Genomic DNA, 17,790 nt, shown 5'->3' with positions numbered 1-17,790 from the left:
ATACAGGCAACAGGGCTGGGATGTGGCTCAAGCGGTAGCACGCTCACCTGGCATGCGTGCGGCCCGGGTTCGATCCTCAGCACCACATACAAACAAAGATGTTGTGTCTGCCGAAAACTAAAAAAAAAAAAAAATATTAAAAAAATTCTCTCTCTCTCTCTCTCTTTAAAAAAAAAATGAATACAGGCAACAATAAATGTTGGTGAGGATGTGGGGGAAAAAGGTACCCTCATACATTTCTGGTGGGACTGAAAATTGTTGCAACCACTATGGAAATAAGTATGGAGATTCATCAGAAAACTTGTAATGGAACCACCATTTGACTCAGCTATTCCACTCCTTGGGTTTATACTCAAAGGACTTAAAATCAGCATATTACAGTAATGCAGCCACACCAATATTTATAGCAGCTCAATTCACAATAGCTAAACTATGGAACCAATATAGATGTCCTTCAATAGATGAATGGATAAAGCAAATGTGGTATATACATTCAATGGAATATTTCTCAGCTTTAAAGAAAACTGAAATTATGGCGTTTGCCAGTAAATGGATGTAGTTGAAATAAGCCAATCCCAAAAAACCCAAAGGCTGAATGTTTTCTCTAATATGCGGATGCTGATTCACAATAAGGCAGGGAACACTAGGGAAGAATAGAGTTACCTTAGATTAGGTAGAGGTAAGTGAAGAGAGGAAAGGAGAGGGAATGTGGGGATAGGAAGGATAGTAGAATGAAATAGACATTATTACTGTATGTATATATGTGACTATATGACCAATGGGATTCTACAACAGGTACACTCAGAAAAATGAGAAATTATATACATCTATGTATGATATATCAAAGTGCATAAGTACATTCTACTGTCATGTATAACTAATTAAAACAAATTAAAAAACATTTTTTTAAAAAAAAAAAGCACTGGTGATATGGCTAAGCACCCTGGTATAATCCTCAGTACCAAAAAAATAAAAAATAAAAATATAAATAATTTCTGGTTTACTATTGTTTATTCAAGCAAATTTCTAAAAGTAGAAATTTGGGCTAAAACATGTCTATATATGTTGCAGTTTCATGATACCTACTGCAAATTACATGTACTCACCCCATGCTCCTTCTCACTTTCCACCCCACATTGATATTAAATAACTAGTTAATACCCCCATGAAAAAAGGCATACAAAAGCCTGATCCCAGCATCTTCTGTCATGGAGCATTATATGTTTTCAGTATTGTTAATGTTTGTAATTACTAGAGAAGGTTTTCTTTTTTATATCTGATCTCTTAGGTTGCTTTACCTATTTTTAACTTGGGTGTTCAACTTTCTTTATAATTTTTTTCCTTGAAAAAAGTAAATCTTAAAGAATTATACTTTGTCATGTATGACAAATATTTTCCTAGTATGTCATTTCCCCCTGTATTTTATTTGACATTTTTTTGATACACAGATGTTTTAAATTGTTTATGTAGCAAAATTTATCAATCATTTTCTTTATTTTTTTTCCTTTGGTTTTATGAAGTTACTTAGGAAAGTTCACTTGGTGAAAATTATCTACCACACTTGTGATTTGTACTCTTTTCCATATGTTTGCTATATTTTAATAAAATTATAGAAAATAGTAAAGTCTTTTCTGGTTTATATGCATTCTTTCAATATTATTAGTATTATTTTTTTCAGTGCTAGGAAATGAGCCCAGGGCCTTACGCAAATTCTCTACCATCAAGTTACATTCTTTTTTTTTTTTTTTTAACATTTTTTAGTTATAGTTGGACACAATAGCTTTATTTTTTATTTTATGTGGTGCTGAGGATCGAACCCAGTGCCTCACACATGCTAGGTGAGCTCTCCACCTCTGAGCCACAACCCCAGTCCCAATTTGCATTCTTCAGGCCTCTTCTGATTACTTATTATTTTTTTAAATTGTTTAATACATTTGTTCATGTTGTTATAAATTGAGCCAACCAAATATATTTTTCCAAATTTGCCAAATAATTTTAGCAAAATCATTTGTCTCTGAATAATGGATATAGTAGCTGACCTCCTCCCTAACCTCAGCACTGACATTTCTAAATGAATAAGAGAGATTGTTGTCTTGGCTCTTCTCTGTGTCCAAGGTTCTATGACTTAGTAACACAGATGTTAGAGAATAACCCATGGTGATTTAAAGCCATAAATAAGACACTGAACTAAATACACCCATCAGGCACTTCATCTAACAATTCTGAAAAGTCTTGGATAACAATGGTTGAGATCCTAAAAATGAAAAACTAAAAAGGAAAAGTAAGTGTTTCTTCCAGATGGCTTAGATAAATAGTCCAGAAAAGAAATGATCCGAAGCAGCCAGTATAGCCACATTAACAACACAGCAGCTCTTTATTTTATGGGTGAGCTGACAACATGATGCCACCTTCTCCTGCCATAGGTAATGGTATAGTCATTTGGTCCAACAATTCCTGCACATCTCTATATCCTTCCATCAGTTCTTGATATTGATCTTGGAAACACTGTAGATTCTGGAAATTGTACTGACATCACCATGTCACATGATTTGTCCCTGACCTAATTTATACTTAACATCTATAGAGTATCCATCACATATTTGTTGGAAAAATATTTTTAGTTCTTTATATTTTGAATAGATAATGCATGCTGTTACGGTTTGGATCTAGAATATTCCCCCACAGCACCATGTGGTATAGGATTGGTCCCCAGCTTGACATTATTGGGAGTTAGGCATGGTTGGAGGTTTTTAGGCCATGGGAGAGTGTCCTCTAAGAGAACAGGAACCTCAGCCCATTCCTCTTCCCTTCTCTTTTATTACGTAGCCATGAGGAGAGCAGTTTTGCCCTGCCTAGGCTTCCACCATGATGTCCTGCCTAGACACAGGAAAGCAGTGGGGCCAGTCAATCAAGGACTGCAGCCTCTAAAACTGTAAACCAAAAGAAGAAACCTTTTCCCTTTAGAAATTTATTAACTCAGGTATTTGTTATGGTGATGGAAAACTGACTTAACACACAGAAGAATACAAAACATAGTACAAAATTCAAAAGATATAAAAAGATGTATAGTGAAAATTGAGTTTTCTTCTCCCAGCCACCAAACTCCCTTTCTTTGAAGCAACCACTGTCATCAGCCTTTATCTGTATCTTTCCAGAAATAATCATATGCATTTAAGCATATACACATAGACATATTTAACACAAATCATGATATGTGATGGACATGTTTTTATATCTTGCTTTGTTTTCAACTCATGAAATACCTTGATATTGTTATTTCACAAAGAGAAAAATATTTATATTTCATTAAGTGCTTCCTCAATGAAAGAAAATTTTACCTTTTCACCCACGTAGTATGTGAACTTAGTTAAGACTATTTCTGTCTTCCCTTGAGAATGCTGAAATTTATAAATATGATTTTTAACTGAACTTCTAAAAATAAGGGAGAGAAAATGAATCCAGAAATTCTCTATCCTCCTGGATTGGAATATACTCTATAATTCAAAAATTCTTCCAGAATGCCCTAGGTTTCAGATAGATTCCAGCAAAGTCCTTTCAAGATCAGCAAGTTGCTAAAAGAGAAAAGGCCTCTCTCTGAGATTGTGAGTGTTAAGTCCCCATATAGAAAATACCTACCCGAAGTAAAGCTGAACTGAGGAGAATAGCCTACAGAGCTGAGACATGAGGTGATTGTTTTAATTCCTGGATCCAGCTATGCCTGAAACTGGCTCAGGATGAAGGTAAGTGAATCACTTACCTCAGGAGCAAAATTCAAGGGGATAAAACAAAATTCAGTAATCAAGAAAATAATATTTCTTAAAATAAAAAATACATACAAAAAAACCATGATAAAAATATCAAATTTTAAAATAAATCAAGGTCCCACTCTGCACTCATAGATCTCACTTCAGTTGCCTTTGTCTAACCCAGCTCCAAGACATAGGAGTAGATAAATTCTACACATTCTTTTTTTTTTTCACTCATGTTAACTTTCCTTAAGTCTCTCTCATTTGCATTTGAAAGAGTCCTACCTAATGTCTCACTTCGCAGTTACTCTAGGCATTCCATTATTTAATGCATGTGTAGTAAGTGCTGGGTGCACATGTGCCTTGTTTTCGGTTGCTGTTCTTCACTGAGACTTTGCTTTCTCTCGGCTACCTTCTGGAAACACTTGAAACTCCTACAAAAACTGAATGTAAATATCTTCAAAATTGTAAAAACTGCCCTGTTTTCACAGGTGCCGTGGGATGATTCCAGAACTGAATTCACCGCAGCCTGGACACCCAGGTTAAGCTTCCCGCCCTGGACGGCTCTGAGCCAAGGATCAATTGTGGTGGGAAGACAAAGGCAGACCCATTCCTAACCTGACGACCTTGGTTGACCCCTCCTGGGCCACGCCAAGACATTCTCAGCACTGCACTGTAGGCTAAGATGCCGCTTTCTTCCTCCCTCACTCCTTCCCAGGCTCAAACCAGATGTGTGACCTCAAGTGCTTTCAGCCTCCCCTGATCCCTCTCCATTTTTCCTCACCGGCATTTTCTGCAAGAAATTTCTCATACTTTGAATACTATCTTGACATCAATGACTTTTTTTTTTTTTTAGTTTTCACTACTTTTCAATTTAAATGTTATTTATTTTTGACTTTTAATTCATTTTTAACTAGTACCTGAAAACATAAAAATTCTACATATCAATGGGTAGCATGATGTTTTGATATGTGTGCATTATATAATGTTTAAACATTATATTCTTAAGTCTTAGTCATTTCTTCATGGTGAAAACTTTCAAAATCCTTCTTTCTAGCTTTTTGAAACATGCAGTACATTATTTTTATCTATAGTCACTCCACTGTGCAACAGCATGCTGTAAGTTTTTACTATTATCTAACTATGAGTTTGCACCTGTTGATCAACTTTTCCCTACCCTCTCCACCACAGCCTCAGTAACCACCATTCTATTCAATTCTGAGATCAACTTTTTTTAGATGCCACCTGTGAGTGAGATCATGGGGTACTTGTCTTTCCATATCTGCCTTATGGCATTTATCATAATGATCTTCATTTCCATCCTTCTTGTCACAAATGACAGAACTTCAGTCTTTTTATGGCTGAATAGCATTCCATTGTGTGTGTATGTGTGTGTGTGTGTGTGTGTGTGTGTGTGTATGTGTATATATATATATATATATATATATATATCTCACATTTTCTTTATCGGTTCGTCAGTTGATGGACACTTAGGTTGTTTTCATGACACCAACTTCTTGAAGGACCTGAACTAACACATGTCTATAATCTGTCTTGTCGTTACTGTGTGCACATTTCTCCCTAAGTGACTAAGGCCAAGCAGAGATATCAAACTTGTTAAACATACACATACAAACACACACACACCCATACTCCAAACCAAAGGCCGAAACTGGCTGGTCATCAGGAAGATTTTAGGGACTTAGTGGCAATACTTAAAGGAAGTCAGGATGGTTAAAATAGATGACAAAGAACCACAAAGCACTGGCAGTTCATCAAAATGCTGAATCATGGACAATTATTCCTCCTTCTTCTTTGTGGGGGTTTGTGGCCACAATTTATTTAAACTAATCAAGAAGTAGTATTTTACACAACTGAATATTTTATTTAATTTTCTGAAACACGCATATTTCTGGTACCCAAGAACTGGAACTTCTGGTGCACAAGTCATAGATCCTTTCTCCCATTCCTCAACTTTGGTGACTCAGTGGTGGCCTCATGCAGGCCAAACGCTTTGCCATCACTATTTTTCTCTGGAGCAACAGGTCCACTCAAAAAAAAAAAGGCACAAAATTCCCATGTCTTTATGGTGTCTACCCTGACTAGCTCCCAGTTAAGAGAAAGGCTCTCTCTAGGCAGTGAACCTGACTGCTGCCAGTCTAGCCTGTGGTGTATACCAGAAGCCAGGATCTTCACACACACAGACCTCACCAGAGGGTCACCAGACATTCTTCAAGGTGTAACCCAGCCACAGGAATGTACAGTGAAGCCTCACCCACCACAATGGAAAAAATGTTCATATCACAACATGCAAGAAAGAAACCAAAACCAACCAACCAAAAAACCTCCTTTGTCACCTGGAGTAAGCATCATGGATGTTCTTACTGGTTTTATCATGTTGCCTTTCTTCCATGGTCATGAAGGCACAGTAGCAATTGTGAATACTGTTTTAGTAATGGTTCATTTTCTTAGGTACAGGGACTATCACTCCCGCAGCCTTTCATGTCACCATGCTAGAAACTGGTAGCAGTTACTGCTTCTGAAGGAATTCTAGATGACTAGCAGTCAGGCATAAGGAAAAAAATTACTTGTATATCCTTTTGTGCCTACTGAAGTTGGAGTCATAACTGCAATACCTACTTAAACAAAATGCAAAATAAAATAGACTATTGTGCTGTTCCTCCAGGACTGTTGGATGGCCACATCAGTATCAAATTAGGGTCTACCGTTCTCCTAATTTGGAAAGATATTATTTTTTAGTCTCTAGGTATCTCTCCGGCACAATACCTTTACAATGACATTCTGATGGTTTTGCATGCCCTATTAACACCTGACTTTTCCTCCTTCATATAACTGAGTTCTTCCAGGACTGCTATCCATCCCTCTATCAAGATCACGGTGTTTCCATATAACTACAGACTCTGTCATTCAGATCTCACAACACTTTCTTTCATAAGACCATCCAAGATTGATAATTCTCTAGCTGGTCCCAGCCATTTTGTATTTGTCTTACAACATGCTGAAAAGAGGTAAAAATATTCTATAAACCAGCATGAATTCCTAAAGATAGAGACTGTGGAACTTCAGGTGAAAATCTCAATAAATTGAATGCAAAATCAAACACATATCTGCATTTGCTATTTTTTCCAATGAGATCAATAACTTTGATTCGCTAAATCATTGAATCATTGATAATACACACACACACACACAAATAAAAACCAACAAAAAAATGAAAAATTATGTAGTGAATACTATAGGTGCCTTTCCCATATTCATTCAGCATTTGCTGGCCCCACAGTTCCTACAGGTAAGCCCCAAAGGCTGACTGCCTGAGGGCTTTCTCCAGCGGCTGAAGTGCTAAACTCCTAAGGGACAGATGAGGAATGCTTGGGAGTTAATGCCTCTTGGAACAGCCTTCAACTATTGGCAGATGGTGAATAAATATCTCAGCTACTTACCCCTCAAATAAGGAACTCCAAGACCAACTCTAACACATTAGTCTTTCCAGGCTCTCCCAATGGGACTGACCCAATAGTTAGCCTGCTCATAAACATATCCTCTATGACTTTATTCCATGGTTGTCTCACTTCCCAATTCCCCTGCCCATGTTTCCTGAGGTCACCTTCCAACCTGGACTTCAACATGTACTTCAGGGTCCACCTCTGGAGGAATTCAGCCCAAGTCAAACTACTATCCATTAGTTCTCTTATAGACAATCTATTCTGGCTATCAACTGGGTCATCCATAGTCAAACCTACCAATGCTAACGTCAGCTTGCCTGCGAAAAGGGCCCAATTCTGTAGCCATCTTTGGATATATCCACGTTCTTATTTCACTGATCTTTCCTCTAATGGGAAATAAGACCCTACTTTGGGTTCATACTTTCACCCAGCCACAGCACACTAGAGGTGGCTTAAGGAGAAAAAAAACATTGCTTTTCCTAATATTTTAATTTTTTATGTTCAATGTAGGTGCTTAAAAATGCCTCGAAGTTCCTTGGAGCCTTGTTGGTGTGTGTGTGTCGAATGAATAAAAATGAACTAGCTTGGGATATCATGGAGGCTAACTATTTAACTGATCTTATTTTGTTGAAGATCACAACATATTCTGGTTATTTTTAAATTTTTTTTTATCCTTCCTTCTTTCTGCCTTTGCTTGGCTCTCATCTTTCTTTGAGATTAATTGGAGTGTTAGTAACTGTTACAAGAAGCTGGACTTGAAACTATAGGCATGTTGTCCGGCAGATGGGTTTTTGCAGTTCTGCAGTCTAAGCCTAATTATCCATTTTGAGTTTTTATTTGAGTTGCCAATGTTTGTCCATTTGACTTTTCTCCTGTCCATTAAGCAATTTTACTGCATGATAGAACATCTACACAAAAAGAATGTCAGGAAACCAGCAGCCGCGTGTTGACAGCAATAGGAGATAGGATCGCACTCTTCACCGGAAGTCCACCTCTCTCCTGAATCCAGCATGTAGGAAATGCATGATATTAGAATAAAGAATGCAAAAAAGATGGTCTAACACATCTATGGAACAGAGTCTGGAAAATTCCTATTGGGTTAGTAAAATCCAACATGTGCACTGAGTGCCTTTCTACTTGTTTAAGCCAAAGAGCATTTAATCTCCATCTGAATAACACAAAAACTAAGATGCTATAAATTGCAGCCACCAAAGTTTTTTTTTAATCAACGCATATTAAATATGTTTAAATGTTATTTCCTCATTTTTCTCAAGTTTCTACAAAGCACCAAAGGCCACACCTACCCAGTATCTCCTGCCAAATGGGAAGTTTATCTGACTCACTGACACAGCAGAAATTCATCTCCCTTTAGTGACACCTCCTAGGAGATTCCTTCCTCCATTTTATCATTGCTCAACAATAGCATTGGGGAAAAAGGAAAACACACACACAAAAAGAATAAATTCAACCATCTTATTTTTAAATACAATAAATTTCAAATTTTATACTAAAATGAAATCATGATGCTTAACATCAACACAAATGCTTTTTAATGATAAGGGAACTTCAACGTTTCAAGTACTTTTTCTTTTCTTTTCTTTCTTTTTTTTTTTTTTGAGATGGGGTCTTGCTGTGTTGCTCAAACTAGTCTCATATTCCTAGGCTCAAACCATCCTACTGCCTCAGCCCCCTGAATAGCTGGGATTACAGGTATACATTAGCACACTGGCTTCAAGTGTTTCTGAATAAGAAATTCTTAACTGACTTTTTTATTTATCGATTTTTATTTGTTCTAATGACAATAGAATGCATTTTGACACATCATATATAAATGGAGTATAACTTCTCATTCTTCTGTTTGTACATGATGTAGTTACACAGGTCATGTAATCATATATGCACATAGGGTAATAATGTTTGATTCATTCTACTATCATTTCTACCCCTACAGCCCCTTTCCTCCCTTCACTCTCCTCTGTCTAGTCCAAAGTACCTCTATTCTTCCCCTCCCCCTTATTGTGAATTATATTCACATATAAGAGAAAACATTCCATCTTTGGTTCTTTGGGACTGGCTTATTTCACTTAGCATAATATTCTCCAGTTCCATCCATTTACCAGCAAATACCATAATTTCATTCTTCTTCAAGGCTGAGTAATATTCCACTGTATATATATACCACAATTTTGTTATCCATTCATCTCTTGAAGGTTGGTTCCATAGTTTAGCTATTATGAATTGAGCTGCTATAAACATTGATGTAGCTTCGACACTGTAGTATGTTGATTTTTAAGTCCCTTGGATATAAACATGGGAGTGGGATGACTGAGTCAAATAATGGTCTTAACCGACTTTTAAACCTGTAAGAGTAGGGCCAGTTAAGATCACCTAGACAGAATTTTTACTTTCAGAATAATAGAATTCCTCCTTTATCGGAAGTTTATAAGCTTTCTAGTCCTTTAGAGCCTGATTCATCAGAAGTATATGTTCTCTCTACCAGCAACCCTGCATTAAATCAACATATCATAGAACTGGCTATCCTAACTAGGGAGTCACCTGGTGTCAACAGAACAGCATTTGCCTGCCTAGTCCCACTGTTCCTGGGTACCCCTCCTATTCACCTTCCTTCTTTTCACTACTGATTAGCAGGATGCATGACTGGTATCCTCCCAAATCCATTACTAAGGTCACCAAAGTGGCCCAGGATCTGTGGCTCCCAGGCGTCTCATTCTTTGTTATCCATGACTCACTCTTCTATCAATAATCAGGGTCCTTCACTCCAACTTTTCACTCCATCACACCAGCCCCAAACATGCTAAATCACTTTTCCATACCTGAAACATCTGCCAATTCTCCCTCTCACTTCTTCAAATGAAAATGTAGCCCCTTCTCCCTAAACCTGCAAAAAGAACTAACTCCCCACTATAGAACCTGCTACTTACCCTTCAACAATCTATGTTCCATTGTTACTGGGAAGAGAAGAAGTTTGGGCAAAGAAGTCTCAACTAACAATTGTGTATCAGAGCAAGAAACGATGTTCCATTGTAGTACTGAACTGGCCAGGTGAATGCAAGTCCCCACAGAAACATTCTTACAAATGACATTTCATCATGTTCTTTCAGGAAAACTATAGGCTGAATGGGCATCTGTGGGCTTCCATGGGAAATTAACTATATTTGTTATGAGATGTATTAAGGTTTACCACTGATATAAAATACAAATTAATTCCTCAAAGGAGTGTAATCTAGGTTCCTAAATCAGGTCTTCTCTCTTTCTGGCAGATCCATTTGCATGTCCCTCGGGCGCCAAAAACCTAACTTTTGACCCACTAAACCTGCTCTTCTGCTCTTCCCCATTTAGTTAATAGCACACTTACCCAGGGATTGCCCAAACCTAGAAACCTGAGACAGCCTGGATGTCTCCTTGTCCTCACTGCCCACATCCACCTGGGCTCAAATCTTTCTAGTCCTTCTCCCAAATCCTCTCAGACCTCATTTGTTGCCATGACTTGAGTTCAGACCCACCTGCGTTCACTGAGACCATGGCAATGATTTCTTCACTGATTTTCTTCCTTTGGTTTCTTTCCATCCCCTTCCCATCTATCTTTCACACTGCCTCTCAAGTTTTCTTCTCAAGTTACAGATAGGATTATGATAGGCCCCTGTGCCAAGGGGAGTGGGGAGGTGGATTGTTATTTGTACTAAACCCAAGAGCCTGACTTCAGAAGAAAAGGGATTCTTGCCCATTCTGTCACACTTGAGCACCCAGACAGTATGACTAAGGTATCTGCTGACAGTAGATCTCCAGGAGTCTCAGATGTGAACCATTCAATAAGGCCTGAGAGTAGACGGCTCTGATGTATTCAGTCTTCTCACCTCAAGTGCGCTAAAAAAAAAAAAAATCTACAGAGGAGCTAAAGGAATGTGAGAGAGGAGTCCCCCTCATGGATTCAAGTGGGGCCTCCTGTTACAGAAACAGTCTAGTAGCTTTCTTGTCTAATCTCTTATTTCTAAGGACCAGAGATAATTTTCCCATTAGTTATGGTATCTCTCCTCAATCTCAGTTTTTCTGAACTCTCTTGCTTTCACCACTTTTCTAATTTGTTTCAACTTACTCCAGTTTGAATGGTTTTATTTGAAAGTAAGTTGCTACATATATTCTACACATTCTTTTATTGAAATATGTTAGTGATAATTTAGAGTGTCAATTTCAAGTTGAAGTTCCAGGATTTGGATTCAAATTCTGAAAAAAACAAACAAACAAACAAACATTTTCACTAATACAAATTAATTCAGTGATAAATCTGTGTAAATTCCATATTTAGCACAAAGTGTTAAACTAATGGTGGGGTTACAATGGTAAGGAAAAACAGATATGCTCCTTGTCTTCATGGAGTATACAGTTGGGGGAGTGAGGTAGGCCTTCATTAAACAATCCAACAATGAATGCATTCAAATATGAATTGCAATTGTGGCAAGTGTTCTGACTGGGAAATACCCTAAAACTAAAATACCAGTTCCACCCATAGAATCTGCAACTGACCTTTGTACAATCCATGTTCCATCATCCATCTATGCTTTAGAAACAATAATGCTAGAATTTGAATTAATTGGAAGTACACTTGCCCAAGTGCCCCTTTGGGAAGGGACAATGAACTGAAAGGCGAAGGCATCCACTAGAAGATATCCACTTGATAAGTGGTAGGTATCCAGGCAGAGGGAACAGCATCTGCAAAGGGGCTGTAGTTACTGTAGCAGATGAACTTGGAGAGGCAGGTAAGCACTGCACTCTTCGGAGTTAAGAATTATTATCTTTCTTGTAAATGTAATTGAAACCCTTGAAGACCTTTATAGGGAGGGAATGTGTGCTATTGGTTACAGTATAATCAAAGAAAGGGGGATTTATTCTGAATTCCATCTCTGACTCCTGAAGTGTCTGGTCAATACTTACACCACCTCCAGTTTTGTAGAGATAATTTAAAGAACAATGAGTCATAATTACTGAGTTCTTTGAACTCCTTGGATGAAAGATGTTTTACTGCCTATAAATGTAAAGCATTGTTATTATCAGACAGAAAGCTGTCTCCAGCCAAAAAGAGACCAGTGAAATGTAAAGTACACAAGACTATACACTTCTGTAATATATAAGTTTATAATCTGGGTATAAATTAAATAGGTTTAGTGCTGAGTAAACCAAGTATCTTTGATCTCTAATGCCCAGAGTGCTATGCAAACATTAAATCATCTAGTCTCCAAATACCCTATGGGTGTGCAGGTCATCAACATCAGGCGTTATGACTTGCGTTCTTTAAGCTTTCCTTATGAAGTTCACTACCAACTTTAGTAGAAAATCTCTGAAAGTGGGTTTGGGGAATGTAGCTCAGTGGTAGAGCACTTGCCTAGCATGCATGAAGTCCTGGGTTCAATCCTCAGTACAATAAAAAATTTTTAAAAAAATGAGGGTGAAGAACCTCATTTGAGAATTTTTTATAAGTAGAAGCCCTACCTCAGGCTCATTTCCGATACAAACTTAGAAATGTACTTTGGTCAGCAGTGCCCTAGGATCCTGGCAAAAGCCAAATCAAATCCTCTCTCAAGGAGAATTTCAAACCTTCAAATAATGCACACAGATAAAGTTCCATAAACATGAGCTCACAATAAAAAGAATCATAAAACACACGAAAAGAGGAACAAGAATCTGTGTGAACAACAAAAAACAAAGTGAGACACTGAAAAATTTCAGACGATCTAATTATTGTACATAATATATGTACAATATATGTTTATATTAAAGTATATTTGGGCTGGGGATGTGGCTCAAGTGGTAGTGCGCTCGCCTGGCATGCGTGCGGCCCGGGTTCGATCCTCAGCACCACATACAAACAAAGATGTTGTGTCCGCCGAGAACCAAAAAAAAAAATATTTAAAAAAATTCTCTCTCTCTCTCTCAAAAAAAAAAAAAGTATATTATATAGAAAGTACAGTTGCTGTGTTTTAAGAAGTAGAAGAGAAATTGGTAGTATGAGCAGAAAATAAGAAATCAATGGATGTGAAAATAAGAATAAATATCTATGAAAATATAATTTCAATTAAAACCCATGCTATGGTTTGACTATGGACTACTTGTTCCTCCCAGGCATTCATGTGATTATTATAAAGTATTGACTCCTAGGGTGGCACTCTTGGAAGGCGATGAACTCCTTTAAGAAGTGGGGCCAGTAGGAGGTTCTTAGGTCCTGAGGGTGCTGCTCTTAGAAGGGAATACCAGTCTTCTGTAGTGAGCTATGGAGAGTGACTTGTTCCAGTGTTGCAGGAAACAGGTCAAGAAACAGCAAGCAGCACTTGGAGAGGAAGAGAACTCCAAACTTTATTTTATACCGACAGGCCCAGAGGAAAACAAAAACTCCAATTCTGAGCCCTGATCCATAATTTCTCACAATATGTATAGGTTATTTGACATCATCTGAGACCCATCCTATCATTGGGGCTTTTTCTTCTTAAAAAAAAAAACATTCCTAATCTATGCGGCTGAAGGCCTTGTGCAGGGTTTCTAATATAAAGCATGCTTACAGATAGATAAGAAGAAAACGCCCTTTTCACAGGCATCTGTTACATTTCAAGAGGGAGTAGTCAGACTCCCAGGGCAGTTATTTACAATCCAAAATGTAGGGAACCATGGTTCATTAGGCTTCTTGGAGAAAGACTGAGAGAGGGGAACAGAACTGATCCCTTCCCCGGTCATTAGTTTCTTACCATAATGTTTTTGTAATTTCATTTCATAGCTAGGTCTGCTTTTGCCATCACATTAAAAGTCTAAGCCTGTTCTAAAGTCCACCCAGAGTTCTTTGCTTTCTTGTTTGAGATGTAACTTCCTGTCCCAGATATGTGCTCTTTCCATTGCCACCCACTATACACCATGTTCCACAGGGCTCTCCCCAGAATCAAGCAGGTACTAATGACCTTGAACCTCCAAAACTGTGAACTCAATCTCCCTCCCTCTCTCTCTCTCTCTCTCTCTCTCTCTCTCTCTCTCTCTCTCTCTCTCTCTTCCCCTAAAGTAGGCTGTGTCAGGTATTTTCTTAAGTAATGAAAGCTAATACAACCCATAAAAAGTAGTATATAGATTCAATATTCAGTACAATTGAAGGGCAAGGTTGTTAACTAGTAGATAAAACTGCAATCATACCCAGAATTCAGCTCAGAATATAAAATACATGCAAAATAAAAGAAAATAAGATAGAATGAGAAGGTGTAACATATACCTAAGTGGCATCCCAGAGGATGAAATTAGAGAATATGGGAAAAGCAACATTCAACAAGAACTTGAATATTGAGATTTCTCCAGAATTCAGGGATAACACAGATACTTTTAGACCAACATAAGCAACACAGATCTTTTACTTTAAAGAGATTGTCTGTGAAGAAGTTTGGAAAGTACATACTTCTGAAAGAAGGAAAAAGATCAAGAAGTGGTTTGAGATGACAATAAAACAGTGAAAAAAGACACATAGTAAAATCTAACTGAATGTTGACTATATGAAAAACATGACAATGTATTATTCACAAGGCAGACAGAAAACACGTTAAATTACAATATAAATCAGGAGAGGAATATGAGAGTCAGAAGAATGAAGATGTTCATTCTTTTTTAGACTTTTAAATTTTAAATATGCATGGGGACATTTCACTGCATTTGAGGGCAAATTTCTGTGGAGAGGTAAAGATTCTAACACATTCACCTCCACTTCTCATGAAAACTTCATTATAATTACAGTAAATACAGCTGGGGATATGGCTCAGTGGTTGAGTGCTTGCCTTGTAGGCATGAGGCTCCAGGTTTGATCCTCAACACTAAAAACAAAACTATAGTAAATGGAGTTTTCAAAAGACCTGAGGGGAAGGACAAAGAAAACAGGACAAAAGATAATATCTAAATTTGGGACTAGAATGCAGAAAGATGATTATTTTCTGACAACATACTCAAGAAAACGGATTCTAAGCCAGCAGTAGTCAAAGTGAACATTCTAAGAGATTCAGAATTTGGTAGTATCAGGATATTTGAGAGTGGGATGGAGGTAAGGATGAACAGAAGGAGACTGACTCATAGTTAATTTAAAAATAGTTTTAAACATCGAGATCTCATCTCTATCCCTTGTGCACTATGACTTAGACTGGATGTTTATTCTGTGAAATGAGAAAATAGAGAGATTAAGGGATAGGAATATAGCTCAATGGTAGAGTATTTACCTAGCACGTTCAATCTCCAGTGCCACAAAGAAAGTCTTCAGAGAAGGAGTCATCAAACCAGTGAGTTGGGGGAATACCCTATAGAATGCATAGGGATTACATAAAAGTTCATAAATGGGTACTTAAATTGATGCTCCCATCCTTTTCCAGTCTTTCCAGAACATTGGCCACCCTGCGTTTATAACTGTGTTTATACTTGAGGCTTGGAAATTAGCGGAGTTTTTTTTTTTTTAAAGCAATTACTATGGGGTCCTCCTTCAAAAGACCTAATCTGAGGCCACATTGAAAATGTAATACCTACAAGCCCAGAATTTCCATATTTCTTTTTTTTTATACACTATCTTAACTGTTTGACAGAAATCCATGAATTACCAGAAATCGGACGAAGAAAACTAGTATGAAATGACAAGAGACAGACAGGGAAGCAATATGAAGAAACAGATTTATCTTTTTTCATTTTTAAAATTTTAATTTGTTATATAGGACAGCAGAATGCGTCACAATTCATACTACACACATAGAGCACAATTTTTATATCTCTGGTTGTATACAAAGTAGAAGAAACAGATTTTTCTTGGATAATATAAAATAAAAGCTCAATTTTGGACTGTATAAATTTATCACTTTGTGTATTCATTTTTGCAGTCTGTATTACAGGAATCTAAAAGACTTTGGGTCACTGGTTAAAGGTTAATTTGTAAACATTATATACATGGCATAAAACTAAAATTGTATATATTTACAAAATCATTGCTTAGGGGTAAATACTACCTTCTTGATGGATCAAGAATCACCTTTCTGTTGGTTTAGAGGCTAAACAACGTGGGGTACTTGGTACTTTACTTTACATAGCTTTTGGATGGTATTACCAATGTCCTTAGTAATGTAAATGCTAGTAAAGTGAGAAACGTTGGTTCCTTATTAAAACAGCACTATGGTTTCTCCCCAAAACATAAAAATCAACAGTGATAGAAAATTTCTGACTTGTCTGGGGATATAGCTGAATCAGTAAAGTACTTGCCTTGCATGCACAAGGCCCTGGGTTCAATTCCCAGCACTACACACACACACACACACACACACACACACACACACACACACAATAAATATATAAAAATTCTGACTTTAGAGTCAGAAGTGGGGACACATCCATGTAATTTCAGTGATTCAGCATTGGGGGTGGATGGAGGGGAACTGAGACTAGAGGATCACAAGTTCAAGGCCAGCCTCAGCAAGTTGGCCAGACCTTCATCAAGTTAGCAAGAATTTGTCTCAAAGTAAGAAATAAAAAGGACTGGGGGGGGGGTGTGGTTCAGTGGTAAAACACCCTTGGATCTGGATTCACTCCCAGTACCCCCCCCCAAAAAAAAAAGTTTCTGACTCAATATGCCTTCATAGTCTAGGCTGGGGACAGGTGATAATTCTTTAATTCTTAAGTATAAATTAACCTTTGAATGTACTTATAGAATTTTAATTACCTCTGGTGTGGGTGTGTTCAGAGATCCATTACTGCTGACAAATTTGTATAAGGATGGATGTTTTATTAACCACAGAGTTATTTATGTCTCTCTAATTACTACTGTCTTGATGGACCAGGAATCACTTTTCTGTTGGTTTAGAGGCTGTACAACGTGGAGTGCTTGGTACTTTACTAAGAAAAGATAATTCATTTAATGATTGTGCACTATTTTCTAGCTTGGTTTAAGCACACAAAACAGTGAATAATTTGACTGTTCCAGGGTTAATGAGATAATCTCATTACAGCTTCCAGAAGACATATTTTCCAAGCTGACAACAGCACAAAACCTTTTTAAGGTGTCATTAATAGGTCTCACCTAACTGCATAATTTTAGCAACTATTTACATGAAATGTTAGTCACAATCCAAGAACTAAAGACAATTTCTTATAACTTTTCAAAGAACAATACTTCTCTAAAAGACAAAGTGTTCCTTTTATGATTACTTATATCAGAATGATACAACTGTAAAATTTTGCATTCAGCAAGAGGCAGAAAACAGTAAGTTTATAAAATTTACATTGTTAAGAAGTACATTCTCAAAAGATACATCAAATGTAATGATTTGCAATTGCATAAATACTTAAACATGATATTATATTAACATATAAAAATGTTTTAATATATGAAAATATTTAATTCAACAAACACTTGAGAACCTAAGATGCTCTGTGCTTCCATTTCAATTTCCAATTGAAATGAATAATATGCCTAATATGCCTTTTCTTGCTTTCTAGAAATATTTAGAGTAAGAGAAATGAGTAATAGATATGCAAATTCCTACCACAGAAGGAGGCAAAATGTGAGGATTACAAGA

This window comes from Marmota flaviventris, chromosome 8 (assembly GCF_047511675.1).
Source record: "Marmota flaviventris isolate mMarFla1 chromosome 8, mMarFla1.hap1, whole genome shotgun sequence".
NCBI lineage: Eukaryota > Metazoa > Chordata > Mammalia > Rodentia > Sciuridae > Marmota > Marmota flaviventris.
The sequence above is the reverse complement of the archived record's forward strand: the minus strand, read 5'-3'. Positions refer to the sequence as shown.